Source organism: Crocuta crocuta, unplaced genomic scaffold, assembly GCF_008692635.1.
Source record: "Crocuta crocuta isolate KB4526 unplaced genomic scaffold, BGI_CrCroc_1.0 scaffold51, whole genome shotgun sequence".
Lineage (NCBI taxonomy): Eukaryota > Metazoa > Chordata > Mammalia > Carnivora > Hyaenidae > Crocuta > Crocuta crocuta.
Genome location: NW_027527624.1, coordinates 28,314 through 44,067, shown reverse-complemented (window position 1 = coordinate 44,067; position 15,754 = coordinate 28,314). Strand labels below are relative to the sequence as shown.

At 35.9% G+C, this 15,754-nt stretch overlaps 1 pseudogene; it reads right to left on the bottom strand.

The window, feature by feature from the left end:
- Positions 1-5,277: 5,277 nt before the first annotated feature.
- Positions 5,278-15,150, bottom strand: LOC144238333 (F-actin-capping protein subunit alpha-1 pseudogene; annotated as a pseudogene).
- Between the last annotated feature and the right edge of the window lie 604 nt (positions 15,151-15,754).

The following is a 15,754-nucleotide window of genomic DNA, read 5'->3' as shown; positions in this document are numbered from 1 at the left end:
CCAATTTCCTTAGGTTTTATTTTACAATGTCCTCAGGGCAAATAGCTTGTTCTAGTAAAATGCCATTTATCTTCCTTCTTCCTTGTTTTAAATTAGTTTTTGGTCTCAGGATTCCCTATTTCCTTGCTAGCTCCTTAATGCAATTGCAGGGTTGGTCCACATTTATTTATTTATTATTTAATTTAAACATTTTTATGTGATATTTTTAATCCATTTCAGCAAAAGGGTGGTCATGTATATATTCTAGCCTGAGGCTGGAAATAGAGGATAAGATTACTGCTTTTAAAAAATGTTTCTAAATTGGGCACCTGGGTGGCTCAATTGGTTAAGCATCCAACTTCCACTTGGGTCATGAGCTCACAGTTCATGAGCTCAAGCCCCACATCGGGCTCTGTGCTGACAGCTCAGAACCTGGAGCCTGCTTTGGATTCGGTGTCTCCCTCTCTTTCTGTCCCTCCCCCAGTCACACTGTGTCTCTCTCTCTTTCTCAAAAATAAATAAGCATGACAAGTGTTTTGAAATTATTTTTTTAGAGTAAAGATATATAAAAGAAGAAAGAATAATTTTCTGTAGAGTCTTACTGAGATTCAATCATTATAAACATTTTACAATATTGCTTCATCTCCTCACATTTTCTGAAGTATTTTCATTTAATTTTTACTTTATTTTCAGACATAGTGAGAGAGTATATGCATGAGTGGAGCAGGGGCAGAAGGAGAAAGAAAGAGAGAGAGTCTCAAGCAGGTTCCAAGCCCAGCAAGGAGCCCGAGATGGGGCTTCATCTCATGAATGTGAGATCATGACCTGAGCTGATATCAAGAGTTGGAGAAGCACCTAGGTGGCTCAATCAGTTAAGTCTCCAATTTTGGCTCAGTTCTTGATCTCATAGTTCATGAGTTTGAGCCCTGCATTGGGCTCTGTGCTGACAGCTCAGAGCCTAGAGCCTCCTTCTGATTCTGTGTCTTCCTCTCTCTGCCCCTCCTCTGCTCAAGCTCTGTCTCTCTCAAGAATAAATAAGCATTAAAAACTGTCTAAAAAAAGAGTTGGATGCTTAACCAACTGAACCACCAGATGCCCCCAAAATATTTAAAGAAAATCCCTTACCATATATCACTTTACCATATATATTTTTATAAGCATCTTGTAAAAATAAGGGCTTTCCTTGCAACATAACAGTCCTCTCTGTAACAATATTAAAATTGACTACTTTGTATTATCTAATATCATGTTTATTTTCAAATACCCTCCCTTACCTCAAAAAATGACTTTTTGTAGTTTTTTCAAAACAATCAGTGTTCACGTTATTTGCATTATAGCTCTTATGTCTTTTAATCTAAAACTGCCTCCATCTTCCACATTTTTCTTCTTTGTCTTGTTAAAGATAGATGATTTTTCTATTAAAAAAATTACTATTTTTGTTCATGCACTTTTTAAACAACTTTAATCCTGCATTTGTGTTTCTCCATATCTGTTCGTACGGAAATTGCCATGGATCACATTTTGCCAATCCATGGAGGTTTCTACTTCCCCATCTTGCCTGACCTCTGAAGAGTGAATGCACATTTATGGAGAGACTGATCAGCGATCACCCCCGTAGTGGAGGCTGACATTGAGTGAGAAGTGTGAGGTGAGTGTAAAGATCAGAAATTACAAAACAGAAAATATACTGAAAACAAAGAATAAAATTTTCTCAGCTAAATATGATGCTGTGCAAACATATAACACCCCATGAAACCAATTCAAAATGCATATTGCAAAAAAAATCTGATCTATGAAAATCACCAGTTTAACTATGTAGCTTTGTGTTAATCTGTGTGAAATATACGATGTTACATACATGTGAGACATTGGTAGAGGTTAATTCATTTGAACTATTTATAAAGAGCTTAGTGTGTACATAAAACTCAGTATTGATGATAATAGAAGTCATCATTTATTGGAAACTACTAATAGATTCACTGATGGTGATGAATAATCCAACAATGTAATAACCATTTCCTCCTTTCCAAAGTCCAAAATGTTAATGACTATATAGTGCATTATATGCATATATATGCATATAATGAATATATTGCACAGACACTGAGTGGAGGACATAACATTTAAACCTTGGCTGGACTGCAGTATGTCTTTACTACTTTCTGAGGACCTTGTTCTTACAAAAGCATTCTAATTAGAAGAAAATACCAATAATTTCTTGCAGTACAGAAGAGATATTTTTTTTTATTTTTTGAAGAGCAGTTAAGTGGTGCCTGGGTGGCTCAGTTGGTTGAGCAATCTTCTTGGGCTCAGGTCATGATCTTGTGGTTTGTGGGTTCAAGCCCCACATCGGGCTCTGGGCTGACAGCTCAGAGCTTGGAGCCTGCTTTAGATTTTGTGTCTCCCTCTGTCTCTGCCCCTCTCCTGCTCATGCCCAATCTCTCTGTCTCAAAAATAAATAAACTATAAAAATTTTTTTAAAAAGAAAAGCAGTTAATTTCCAAAATATCTTTTTTAATTTTTTTAAAATTTTAAAAAAATTTAATGTTTGTTTTTTATATTAGAGAGAGGGAGACAGAGAGACAAAGCATGAGCCGGGGAAGTTGCAGAGAGGTAGACAGAGTCCGAAGCAGGCTCCAGGTTCTGAGCTGTGAGCTGTCAGCACAGAGGCCAATGCAGGGCTCAATCCCTCAAGCACTGAGTTCATGTCCTAAGCTGAGCCACCCAGGCAACCCCAAAATATCTTTCTAATTTATCCAGTGTTTCTTAAATAGTTACTGAAGAGAAAACTTTTCATTTTCTGGTATCAGTTTTGCAATCTGGCAGGTAAAATAAACTAGTTAGATTTGAGTAAATTAGCCTGGGAACAGCATCATTCTTAAAGAGTGTAGAGGTAATGCACAATAATTTTTGTTTAAATGTGACCCTTCAATAACATTAAATTTAGCGATCACAAAAGTAAATGAGTCTAAATCATCTATTTCCAAACAAAATTTTCTTCTAAACTGAGCTAAGAGACAAGAATCCTCTCTTTTTTGTTGATGGCTTCGTGAACATAATGTCCGCCTTATGTGCGTCATTCTTTCAATTACAGCTGCCTTTCTTCCTCCTGACCTCTTCCCCAGTGAAAGGAACATGTAATACAGCAATGAACTTGTTCCAACTTTAACTGTCTTTACTTCCTTTGAACCAAAAGTGATTTGGGAATAAAGAGTTTTTGACATGAAAGTTAAATCCATCCTAGATAAGTGAATTGACTAGGCAGAAATTGTTTTAGGAAAAATCAAGGTCAATGAAAATGGGAAGCACATTAGAAATATTTGAAAGGAACATTCCCCATCATTTGTTCTATACAAACGTCACTTGTTAATGCATTTCTTACACCTTAAACAAAAGAAGTGTATTTGATTTGAAATAAGCAAAAATGCTTACACAGCTCACCAGGTCACTTGGAAACAAACTTGCCTGACTGTGTTACTGAGCAGAAACAATGAGGAGGAACAAACTTCCTTCTTTTTTGACATGTGCTTAGAGATTGATAGCAAGACACGACTTGGTTTTTTAAAACCTGACCTTCCCTTGAGGCCTGGTCATTGAAGCATAAACAATGTGGATGAATCCACCATTACCAGTTGTCATATCCTGCGGATGTCACCTCTATATTCTGAGATGACACATATACCTGGGCAGGGTTGCTATATCCAGTTACATTTGAGTTCTTGGCAGGCAGGACTGAGGAAGCGTAATTTGGAACAAGTTTTACATCCTATTTAGAACAAATCCCTAGTATTCTGTAAATGACAGGCTGCAATAGAAAGATACAACCTGGAATGTATCGTTTTCTCTTTGGTTCGTCTTAGTTTGTGTGTGTGATGCATGTAACTGATTCATTTGCTTATAGTACAATCCTGCCACAAAGCGTTAAAGCACAAGATATCTATTACTCCTTCAACATCTGCATTTTTTCATGTCTTATATTCTACTATGTCCCTAGTATGTCAGCAGTTATTGAATAATAAAAAATAGTAGTAAATGGGTATAACTTTTCTAAAAATGCAGATGTCTATAACTGTAATAGTACTAGGTGGGAAAGAGATAATGAGGAAAGAGATAAAGCCAACACATTCATGTGTAGGGAATGTGGTTTAAGTCTTTGGATTTAAAAACAATTGGGAAACCTGGGTGGCTCAGTCGGTTAAATGGCTGACTTCAGCTCAGGTCATGATCTCGTGGTTCCTGAGTTCCAGCTCCCTGTTGGGTTCTGTGCTGACAGCTCAGAGCCTGGAGCCTGCTTTGGATTCTGTGTCTCCCTCTCTCTCTGCCGCTCCCCTGCTTGCTCACTCTCTCTCTCTCTCAAAAATAAACATTAAAAAAATTATAAACAATATCACAGGGGCACCTGGATGGCTCTGTGGGTTAAGCGTCTGCCTTTGGCTCAGGTCATGATCTCATGGTCTTGACTTTGAGTCCACATCTATCTCTCTGCTGTCAGCACAGCCTGCTTGGAATCCTCTGTCCCCTGTCTCTCTGCCCTTCCCCTGCTCACATGTGCATGTGTCTGTGCGTGCGTGCTCTCTCTCTGTTCTTTCTCTCTCTCTCTCTCTCAAAAATAAACCTTTAAAGAATCTTTAAAAACAATTTCCCCAGAGAAATGGGCTATTAACAAAATGTCCAGCAAACTTCCTTTACCCCCAGAAAGGGACCTGAAAAGCCCAATCCAAACTCTTGAAAGCTACAGATACGTGATGTTGTAAATGACGATAAGAGCAGTTGTGGGGAGAAGGATGAATGTGTCTTCCATATGGCTAGTTTGTAACATAGCCACTTTAGCTGTTGGTGGATCTGTAAAAATCACTGAAGCACCAGAAGTGCTTTGAAGGACAGGGGCAGAGAAGTTATGAAACAATATAGCACCTGTCTATATCTGTAACAGTGCTTCATGGCTGGGAAAATTTCCAGAACAGTGAAATGCCTCTCTCCATCATTGAATGTGGTAGAATTAAAAACAAATTTACAAGTAGATGTAGTGAAAACAGAAAATTACAAGACAGAGAACACAAGAGAATCAAAAAGATGATTTAGGTTCACCGGTATTCCATGAGTCTAGAAAATAGGTTAACTCGTAAGCCCTGGCAAAATAGCACTCTTATTTATAAATCATTTATTTATCATATGACCACATGTTGAATACTTTCTCTCCACATAGAATCCTACATTCAGCCTTTCTGCATTCCGCATTTCTTTGACAATCTTGTAGGCAAGTACAATATATTGTTCCAGTCCATTTGGTGCAGGTAGCTAGAAGCTGCTGGCTAAGACCTTGAATGTGGGGTCTGACATTGATAGTTTTCAACAATTGCTGCCTGATACCCACTTTCTGCATGCTCTGTGATTTTAATAAACTCCTTGGTGGGGTGCCTGAGTGGCTCAGTTGGCTAAGTGTTCAACTCTTGGTTTTGGCTCAGGTCATGATCTCATGGTTTGTGAGTTCAAACCTGGGTCTGGCTCTGCACTGGCAGCACTGAGCCTTCTTGGGACCTTTTATCTCCCTCTCTCTCTGCTTCTCTCCAACTACCACTGTCTCTGTCTTTCTCAGGATAAATAATTAAACTTAAAAACAAAACAAAACAAAACAAAACCTCCTTGGTAGTTTGGACTTCATTCAAAACAATTACTGAATCCTGTACCTCTTTATGACTGACCAACTGAACGTGGCCACCTTCCTAATAGTGAACTTGAATTTAAAGTACTCCAGACAGCTGCACTGTAGGAGGTATGATGGAGAAACTCCACTGTGATCTCCAGCGAGCATTCCAGAAGTTTGTAGGCTGAAACTAGTGGCTTTCACTACAGGCAATAATGGTCTATTACCCAAGTATAGTTTTAGCATAAACAGTACAGAAAGAAGGCTGTTGGAATAATGCTCTCTCACATAAGCCCTTAAACCACTGTCACAGGATTCTCTACAAGACTTTATACCTCTCTCTGGTCCTCTGGGGTGGGAGGTTGTCACTTGCTTCTTTCTGTAAGTGATCAAAATCAAACCTTAAGGAAATTTTGTTTCTTGGATCTAAATCTCTGCGATTAGGTTACTGTGTTCTGTAATTAAGACCTGATCTTCATATCCTTCTACCTTCACAGGCCTGAAAGGATCTACATTACACTGGGCAAATGCATGTGCCCCCACCCTTCCCTGAGAGACTACATGGCCCAGAATGTGCTCTGTGTATCTGAGGACAGAGAAACGACTAAAGGGCAATCTCTGGCATGGCAGAATTTATTTCAATTCAAAGAAATTTTAGGGGTGCCTGTGTGACTCAGTGGGTTAAGCATCCAACTCTTGGTTTCAACTCAGGTCATGATCTCAGTTTGTGAGTTAGAGCTCCATGTCAGGCTCCACACTGACAGCGCAGAGCCTGCTTGTGATTCTTTTCCTCTTTCTCTCTCTGCCTTTCTCCCGTTAATTCTCTCTCTCTCTCAAAATAAATAAATAACTTTTTTTAAAAAAAAGAAATTTTACTGATGATGATGATGATTATGTAGCAAAAGTCTTCTTGAATGTTTATAAAGTACTTGAATGACTTAAGGATAAGTGAAAATATTCAGTTGAATATTATAGTTTGCAGTGAAGATTTATTTCTGTAATAGATATAAGGAGAAGGAGATATATTCTTCAAAAATAATCTTGATTTTAAAAAAGTCTTAATGTTTATTTATGTTTGAAGGAGATAGAGACAAAGACAGTGACAGAGACAGAACAGGAGAGGATCAGAGAGATGGGGAGACACAGAATCCAAATCAGGCTCCAGGCTCCGAGCTGCCAGCACAGAGCTTGACGTGGGCCTCAAACCCACGAACTGGAGATCATGACCTGAGTTGAAGTCAGATGCTTAACCGATTGAGCCACCCAAGCAAGCTCCCCTTGATTTTATTTGCTACAATAACTTTTATAAAACATCTATATGTTATTATATTTGTGTTTAATTGCTATCATTCTCATTCTCCTCAACTGTATATAATTTTATGCATGATGCTGAAATCTCTAGAGTATATTTCCTGGTTATATTTGAAAGATTGTGTATGAGAGTGTGTGTGTGTGTGTGTGTGTGTGTGTGTGTGAAAGAGAGAGAGACAGAGAGACAAAGAAACAGAGGAGAGTAGAGGAAGTTGACAAACTGATTAGTTTTACATATTTGACAGTTCTATCCAGAAAGACAGGAAAACCTATAAAAGAGCTCTTGAATAACAAAGGCAACATTTAGCGCAAAGCAAGTCCCACTAAGAATTTCTTTAGGGTAGATAAACATCTTATAAAATACTATTTTCATACAAAACTGCAATTAAATGGCACAAACATTTCAAAGAAGAAGGCCTAGCATCTCCTATATTGTGAGTGGATTTAAAATCAATCTGAAATCCAAAAGTGTGGATGACACTAGTTTGTTATGGCAAAGAGGAAAAAAATAAAAATAACACTTCAGCTTGTATAGTATTTCATTTTTTATTGTCCTAATCTCTATATTATTATATCATGTTGCTTTAATATTTTATATTCCTGAATTCTAATCCAAGCTTCAGAAAATATTATTATTTATTCCATAGGATTATGAAAAAATGAATAATATCATGTGTTGTTAGAGTCCATTTCAAGAATTAGAATCAATAAGTTATCTTTAAGCTTATTTTTTTAAATTAAATAAATTGGGAATATTTTTGAAAATAGCAAAAGTGTGAATATTTATATCTAAAGTTTTAAATATTTTAAAGTCATTTAAAGTTTAAATCTTTAATGTTTATTAAGCCACAAAGTATTCCGTAATTGCCTTTAAAATATTATGTAATATTTTTCAAAAAGGAGATGAAATTATAGCATCTTCTACTACTCTTGAAGAAGGACTTTATTTTTTATTATTGTAATTAGAAACCACACACATAAAGACAAAAATATCTTTTTAACAATCTCTATTGGTGACTCATATTATTTGATTACTAGACAATTATCACTATAATGAGTAAATTTCAAGAATACACTGCTAGTCAAGAACATCTGAACAATTTTTTTAACGAGGAAAGATACTCTGCATTTCATTACTGAGCTTGTACACAAAAGACATGCTCTGTTCTCACATGCAAGAGAGAATACGATCACAAAATATTTTCTCACATTTTAAATTCACAACTCCTTGGCTGTATGTGTGATTCTGCTTTTACAGATGGCGACTTTGAAACTTTGGGATGACTGGTATGGGAAGAGGGCAAAAGTTGAGACTTTTAGAGCTAATTTTACTTAAACACACAAGAAATGAAATTGGGAGGTCTCCGTTCCACTTAAATTTTAAAATAAATGAGTGAATGGATGGATAAATAATGAATGCGTAATGAATACGTAAGTAAACAAATAAAAGAGAACTGTCTTGACATCAGCAAGAACCACACCAAATGCCTAGAAGATAAGAGCTTACATTTGGCCACAGCAGGAAACAGATGGGGCACCCAACGTTGGGAGCATCCAAGCAGAATGTATTTACAAAAGACTTTTTTGCAAAGTCTTGGCTGTGCAATAAATAAGCAGCTACTACTCTTAGGCCCAAGGGAACAGTGTAGAGAAAATCACACCAGGAAGCCCCCTTTGATGGGTACATCTGTCAAGGACAGAGCCACAGAGTGGCAACCCTGAGTGGTACTGGAGAGAGGGACTCTGATCTCACTCTGCTTTCTCCCTGGTACCTCTGCCAGGGCACCAATTGACAACTCAATGGAAGTAGAGGGAGGGTGTAGTCCATAGAGTTTAGTTTCATGAGCCAGGAAGCTGAGTTTATAAACTGAGGTGTGGATCTGGTGGGACAAACAACAGATAGCCCAGAATATACAAGTGTATTTTGAACGGATGAATAAGTGATTGGTGATAAATGACAGGTTCTCGCTGTTTGTAGAGGGTTTGTTACCAAATACTGTGGGGAAACGAGTCACTTATCTCTCAAGGTAAATAAATGCCTTAGATGTTTTATTTCTGTATCAGAAATCAGCATATTTGTTTCAGTGGAATTTTAACACTATTAATATTGAGGCATTTTTAGGAATATAAATAAATGCTATGATTATACCCTTAGGGTTTTAGATATATAAGTTCCTAAAGTTTCTAACCTAATTTCATTTTTTTTCTATTTCTTTTGACTAACTGGCAAGATCTTTGCCTGTTGTTTAAGATAAAAACAATAAAATTGCTTCACAAAGCAAGCAACTTTATCATAACAGTGCTAATTAGGAATAATGCTTTTAAAAATGTCAAACAATGAACAATGTGACTTCCCAAATTAAAAATCAATTGGATATTTTGCAAACATATACAATTTGTAGCAATTTGTTTTCTCTGAGTCTGTCAATATTGGTCCAACCTGCCAAAGTATAGCACACTTTAATATGCAGCTAATTATAATCACGACAAAGCTAAAAGTAAACTAATGAAAGAAATATAAGAGTAATGTAAATTAATGGAAGATGGAAAAATTAATTATTATTGAAAATGATACAAATTTCTCAAATCTATATAATTATGGCTTCAGGTATTTGTGAAGGCAGATATCAGGATGAAATCAATGTGCATGATAAAACATCAACACAAGATTTTCAAAGATGTAGGATCTAATTTGAAGTGATAGACTATAAAATAAAAGATATTATAAAATATACTAGTCATACTGGCATATGTCTGGTATATGATATATGTCACATTTTGCTTTTAAGAAGCTCATTCTGGTCTACTTTTAACTGGCACAAGTATCGAATAAAATGGAAAATTACACTGTAACTTTTAACTTGTTTGATAGAAGTGGGAATTTTTTTAAATTTCTACAAGAGATTCTCAAACCAAGGAGAGAATATTAATTTGAATTACATTCTGTGCAGTGCATCAGAAATTTCAATAAAGTAAGTTCCCTTAAAAGTCAAGGAAGTCATTTCTTGAGAGTCATAATACTGACTTCTTCAGCTCTTACCATAAGGGTCAGTTCTTTCAATTGTAAAAGCAGAAATATTTTGTGTCAGTCTTAATTAGAGTAATTTGAGTTAATTTAGCCCCTGATCCTTTTGAAAGTTTGTTTAGCATCATGCATTTTACCCATTCCAAAAGTAATCCTCTCTGTTATTAAATATTATACAAGTCATTTAGATAACAAATTCAGTAATATGTTGGCAAAATATCTAATTCCAAATTTATTAACTTTCTAATTGAAGAAGAAAAATATGTAATGAATGAAATCAGACTGGCCAATATTTTCTATACCCAGAAGAACTGAAGAGCATGTTTCTTTAAACTCTGCTGATTTACATCCAACAGTTTGATAATTTGAGTATTGAACAATGAACACTTTTTAAAATAAATTATTTCTGTTGTATTTCAATCAAATTTTGCCTATATATTTCTCTTTGTAATTAACTCTATCTTGGTCAAATTAAACTATTAGAGTAATTTTCTAAGCATAAAATAAGTTAATTACTATAAAGTACAAAATTGTGGGTTTTCCTTAATGTTTATGTTTTAAAATATTTTTCCATTTTTAAAAATTTATTTTTGAGAGACAGAGAGAGACAGAGTATGAGGGGGGAGGGACAGAGAGAGAAGGAGACACAGAATCTGAAGCAGGCTCCAGGCTCTGAACTGTTAGCACAGAGCCCGAGGGAGGGCTCGAACCAATGAACCATGAGATCATGACCTGGGCCAAAGTTGGATGCTCAATGGACTGAGCCACCCAGGTGCCCCAATGTTTATTTATTTGGGAGAGAGAGTGCATGCATGTGCACACACTCTCATGGGTGAGGGGAGGGGCAGAGAGAGGGCAACAGAGAATCCAAAGTAGACTCTGCACTGACAGCAGAAAGCCAGACACAGGGCTCAAACCCACAAACTGTGAGATCATGGACGTCTGATACTTATCTGACTGAGCCACCCAGGTGCCCTCCAAACTGTGTTTTAATAGCACATTAACAGTTTGATGGAAAATATTGTCAAGCATGCAGTTACAACAGCTTGGCTTGATAAAGAAATGAATACAGAAACATTCATAATTATCTGAACATTTTGATTCGATTTTCATCTTTACATAGGAGAACTGGAATATTTAATAACAATTGCCTATTACCACACCATGACCACTAGATTTATTGCATGTGCTTTCACCTAAGGCCAATTAAATATGCTGAGAATTTTTATATCAATAGCATTGTATAAATCTCTCTCCTCTCTGAGCTTAAACACTAAGCCATTTAAGATTTTTATTGGTGGCAGGAAAGGCTGTATTAGCATTACACACTTCTTAATGCTTGTTGGGTTTTGTTTGTTTGTTTTCTTTTCGTATTCCATTATCATTGTTACACTATTGTTGTTTGCTTCCACTTGTGATTTTACATTATTCATTTGAACAATCAATTGTGGACTCCACGGGCTGCAATTTTGAAATGTCTTAGAGATTCTGTTTCTAGATAGTCCTGGGATTCATTTAGTTTAAATAACAGAATTTTACATATTACTAACATAAGACCATAGTGGTTTTCTTGTGAACTTGCTCATTTAGTAAGTTCTGCTTAACTAGCTACTACTTTCTAAAATGAATGTGGGGGAGGTAGGGGGTGGGAAGGAACACCTGAATGCAGCATTCTTAAAAAGAGAATATAAAACAGAAGCATCAGGGATTTTTCCTACAGAAATGTTCCTTATCTGATGGAAGTACCAACCATAACAGACTGAAATACTCAGAAATTCTTTAGTCAACAAATCTACATATGCCTAATATGGATGTCATCCTAGAAAGTGAGGAAGTATTAAGTATAATAGTTTCCTTGACTGCTGTCTTTGTGGAGTCTATCATCTAAAACAAGTGACAGACATTTGTAAATAGTAACTAGACAAATACATATAAAACAACACGCTGTGATAATTGCTCTAAAACAAAATCATGGGGTGTTATGAGTGTATACATCAAGGAAACTGCCAAGCAAATTTCAGAAGTAATTTTCCTAGGAAGTGATGTCGGCAGTAGGTTCTGATAAACGTGTAAGAATGAGGTAAATGAAGGCCACAGGAAATGGTCCAGGAACAAGAGCTGGCTTTGCAAAGAAGGTGGATGAACGAAAATTAAAGGATGGGGAAAAGGAGGCTGAAGAGGTCTTAGCAGGGAGAGAATGTAAATTAAGAATCTCTCTCTTTATAACAGAAAGTTTTTAAATTTTATCATGGGCACTTTAAATACATTTAATTTTCTCAAAACCTTATAAGTTTCAAATACCTTAGAAAGCCCTATGAGCATTTCAACCAAGAAAATGGTGTGTCATGAGATTTGCATTTTGAAATATCACTGATCAGAGTATGTAGCTCATATTTCTGGGGACAAAAAAGAAATGCCTATGGTTTGAACAAAGATGGTAGACTATTATTTAAAAAAAAAAAAAAACAGACTGTAATCACAGTTTGGGAACCTAGATAAAAAAATATTTCTGAGTTTCTAATGTTTAAAGTAGGCAATCTATTTTTTAAAAAATACACATTTTCCTCACTAAGAGGAATGGGATTAAATATATAGACCTATTTTTAAAATATTTTTATCCATTTTGAATAGTTTGAATTTACAGATAATAGTAATGTGTTTAAGGAGATTAATTTAGGTACTAAGGGCTAAAATCTTTGGGAAACAAAACTGAAATGGAGAATTATGAGTAAGACCATGATACAGTATACAAAAGTAATCCAGGATATGAAGAAATAAAATTTTACACATTAGGAACACTAAATCAAAATATAGCACATGAGAAAAACATTTTGAAGTAAACAAAGAAAAACAAATCCGTTTTGAAAAAAAATTGGTATGGAATATTTTAAAGTATATGCAAGAAGAAAAAAGAATGCAATGAACTCCCATGAACCTACCACTCAGTTTCAATACTATTCAACCCAATGTTGTTTTATCTGTGTACCACTTACTAACTTCTGGGCAAGTTTGAAGCAAATGACAACAGGATATTAATTTATGTGTGAGTAAATGCAGTGGTGTCTCTAAACTACAAGACTCCCCCTATTCCAACATGGCTAGCTTTGGAAATTTACTCCCCAACTCCAAAATACGAATCTCTTTTTAAAATTTATTTATTTATTTTCTTGATGTTATTGTTTATTTTTTTCACTTATTTATTTATCCTACTTTTAACCTTGTTTTTTAATTTTATCATAAGCACTTCACATACATTTAATTTTCACAAATACCTTAATAGTAAAAATAGGATTCCCATTTTACAGATGTGAAAACAGAGACTTAGAGATGCCTCATGACTTTCCCAAGGTCCTTTGGTTCCACCCAGACAGTCTGATTCCAGAGACCTTCTGCTTATCCATTACCCTGTTACCTGCTCCGGGTTTAACATCCACAAAATGCTCTATCAACCAATAGGGATGGACTTTTCTTTTCTTTTTTCTTTTCTTTTCTTTCCTTTTCTTTTCTTTTCTTTTCTTTTCTAAATATAATTAATTGTCAACTTAGTTAATGTACGTGTATACAGTATGCTCTTGGCTTCAGGAGTAGAATTTGAGGCATCCTTTTTTTCTTCTTCTTTTTTTTTTTAATATTACATGTCCAGTCATGTTCATATTATTTATTTAACTGAAACGTATACGTTTATTTTCTGTGTTAGTCTCTCTTTTAGTCTGAATTGTAGCTCCAAACTTCCATACACTATTCTAGATGCTTCCAGGGAATTTTTCTTTTACTTTGAGTTTACTTATTTTACTAGGATATGTATTAGTGTTGGAAATACTTGCTTATCTTCCCAAGGAAATGACGGTGCTTTGTCATTATGTGGTTTTAACTCTCTTTTATTTGTTTGTTTATCTCAGGAAATTTTCTTGGATTATACTTTTTAGTATTGGTTCTTTTCCATTTATTTAGTTTTCCTTCCCAGAGAGGTTGACTATGTATATTTTATTTTATCTTCATTCTAATGAAGATAAAAGACTTGAGAGGAAAGAAACATTACACAACCAGTTCAAAAATACAGATAAACATTCCTTAACCTAGAAATGTGTCAACTCCATATTTCTAAGGAAAAACAAAATCTGTACAAAATACTCTATAAAGAATGATCTCATTTTAACAAAACAACAAATATATGGATGTAAATATAGATGAATGTTTGCCAAGATAGTAAATACTAATAATCTCTGAATGATGGGATTGGACATTTTTAAATAATTTTATCATGCTTTCGTAATACATTGTTATACTTTGTTGACTAGTTTTCTGCAATGAGCAAGCATCACATTTAACATTAAAATTAAGCTCTTCCTATTTTTTTTAAAGATTTTTATTTATTTCTAGGAGAGAGAGAGAGAGATAGCGTGAGCAGGAGAGGGTCAGAGAGAGAGGGAGTCACAGACTGAAACAGGCTCCAGGCTCTGAGCTGGCAGTCAGCACAGAGCCCGACGCGGGGCTCGAACCCACGAACCGCGAGATCATGACCTAAGCGAAAGTCGGACGCTTAACCGACTAAGCCACCCAGGCGCCCCAAGCTCTTCCTATTTTTACAGACTATGAAACATTGGAAAATCAGTGAAAAATCTTCTTGTATATCTAACAAATTAAGTAAAATGAATTTGTGACCAAGATAGTATAGACAGTCTGTTCAAGATATACAAGAATAGATTATTAGCCTACGGATACATTTAAGTCCTATTGTGAATAAGGAGGAAAAATAAGAGGAGGTAAAGAAGGAGGAAATAAGACAACCTGAGCCATGTGCTCAGGCTCAAGTCCTACCATCACAAATGCATCAGTTTGTAGTAGAAGCTACAATCCTATGAATCCAACCATCTTGCTGCCTCCTGCTGTTACTGATAAGCTTAAGTGTCAAGTACAGTTTTTATTTTGGCTGATATTATTGTCACTTTTGCTACTAGTTAAGATTTGTGTACCAGGCTAGTCATCATCAAAGGGCCCACTAAATCTATTGTTAGGCTTAAATGTGCATTCTTTTCCAACTCTCTTACTGATGTTGCCAAGATGGGCTACTGGCTCCCAGGTCCCTTCCAGGGCTTACAGCTATACTGTATTCCTCAACTCTACTGGCATCCTTATAGGGCTTTGTGACAATTTTCACTATTGGAATGTGAGTAGAAATTATCACTTCCATTCTGGGACGGTTTAAGAGAGGATGTGTCTTCATCTATTTCTCTTTCTCTCTATCTGCTATCTCTCCCTCTCAAGCTTCTCCCTAGGCAGCTACCTAGACAATGCAGGCCTGACTTCAAAGTCTTCTGATGAACATAGAAGAGTCACAGTCTAGGTGGGACATAACATCCATTCCTGAATGACTCTATGAAACTAATCCTACCTGCCAACTTCACTTGAATATGCTATCGAACGACTTTCACTGAGTTTGGGGAAATGATCTGCTAAGCAATTAAGAATGCTATTTTCAGGGACACCTGGGTGGCTCAGTCAGTTAAGCATCTGACTCTTGATTTCTGCTCAGGTCATGATTTCATGGTTTGTGGGTTTGCCCCAAATCACTGACAGAGTGGAGCCTGCTTGGGATTCTCTCTGTCTCCCTCTCTCTGCTCCTCCCCAGCTCCCCCACCCCCAAAATAAATACATAAACTTCAAAAAATACCAATTTCGGAATCATCTTTCAGATACCTGGATGCATTTTTCTTGTATTTAATAAAGAATAATTACTTTAGCAGCATAAGATGTGAATCCACCATTGCTTCCTGTTTTTCATTGATCGAGCTAAT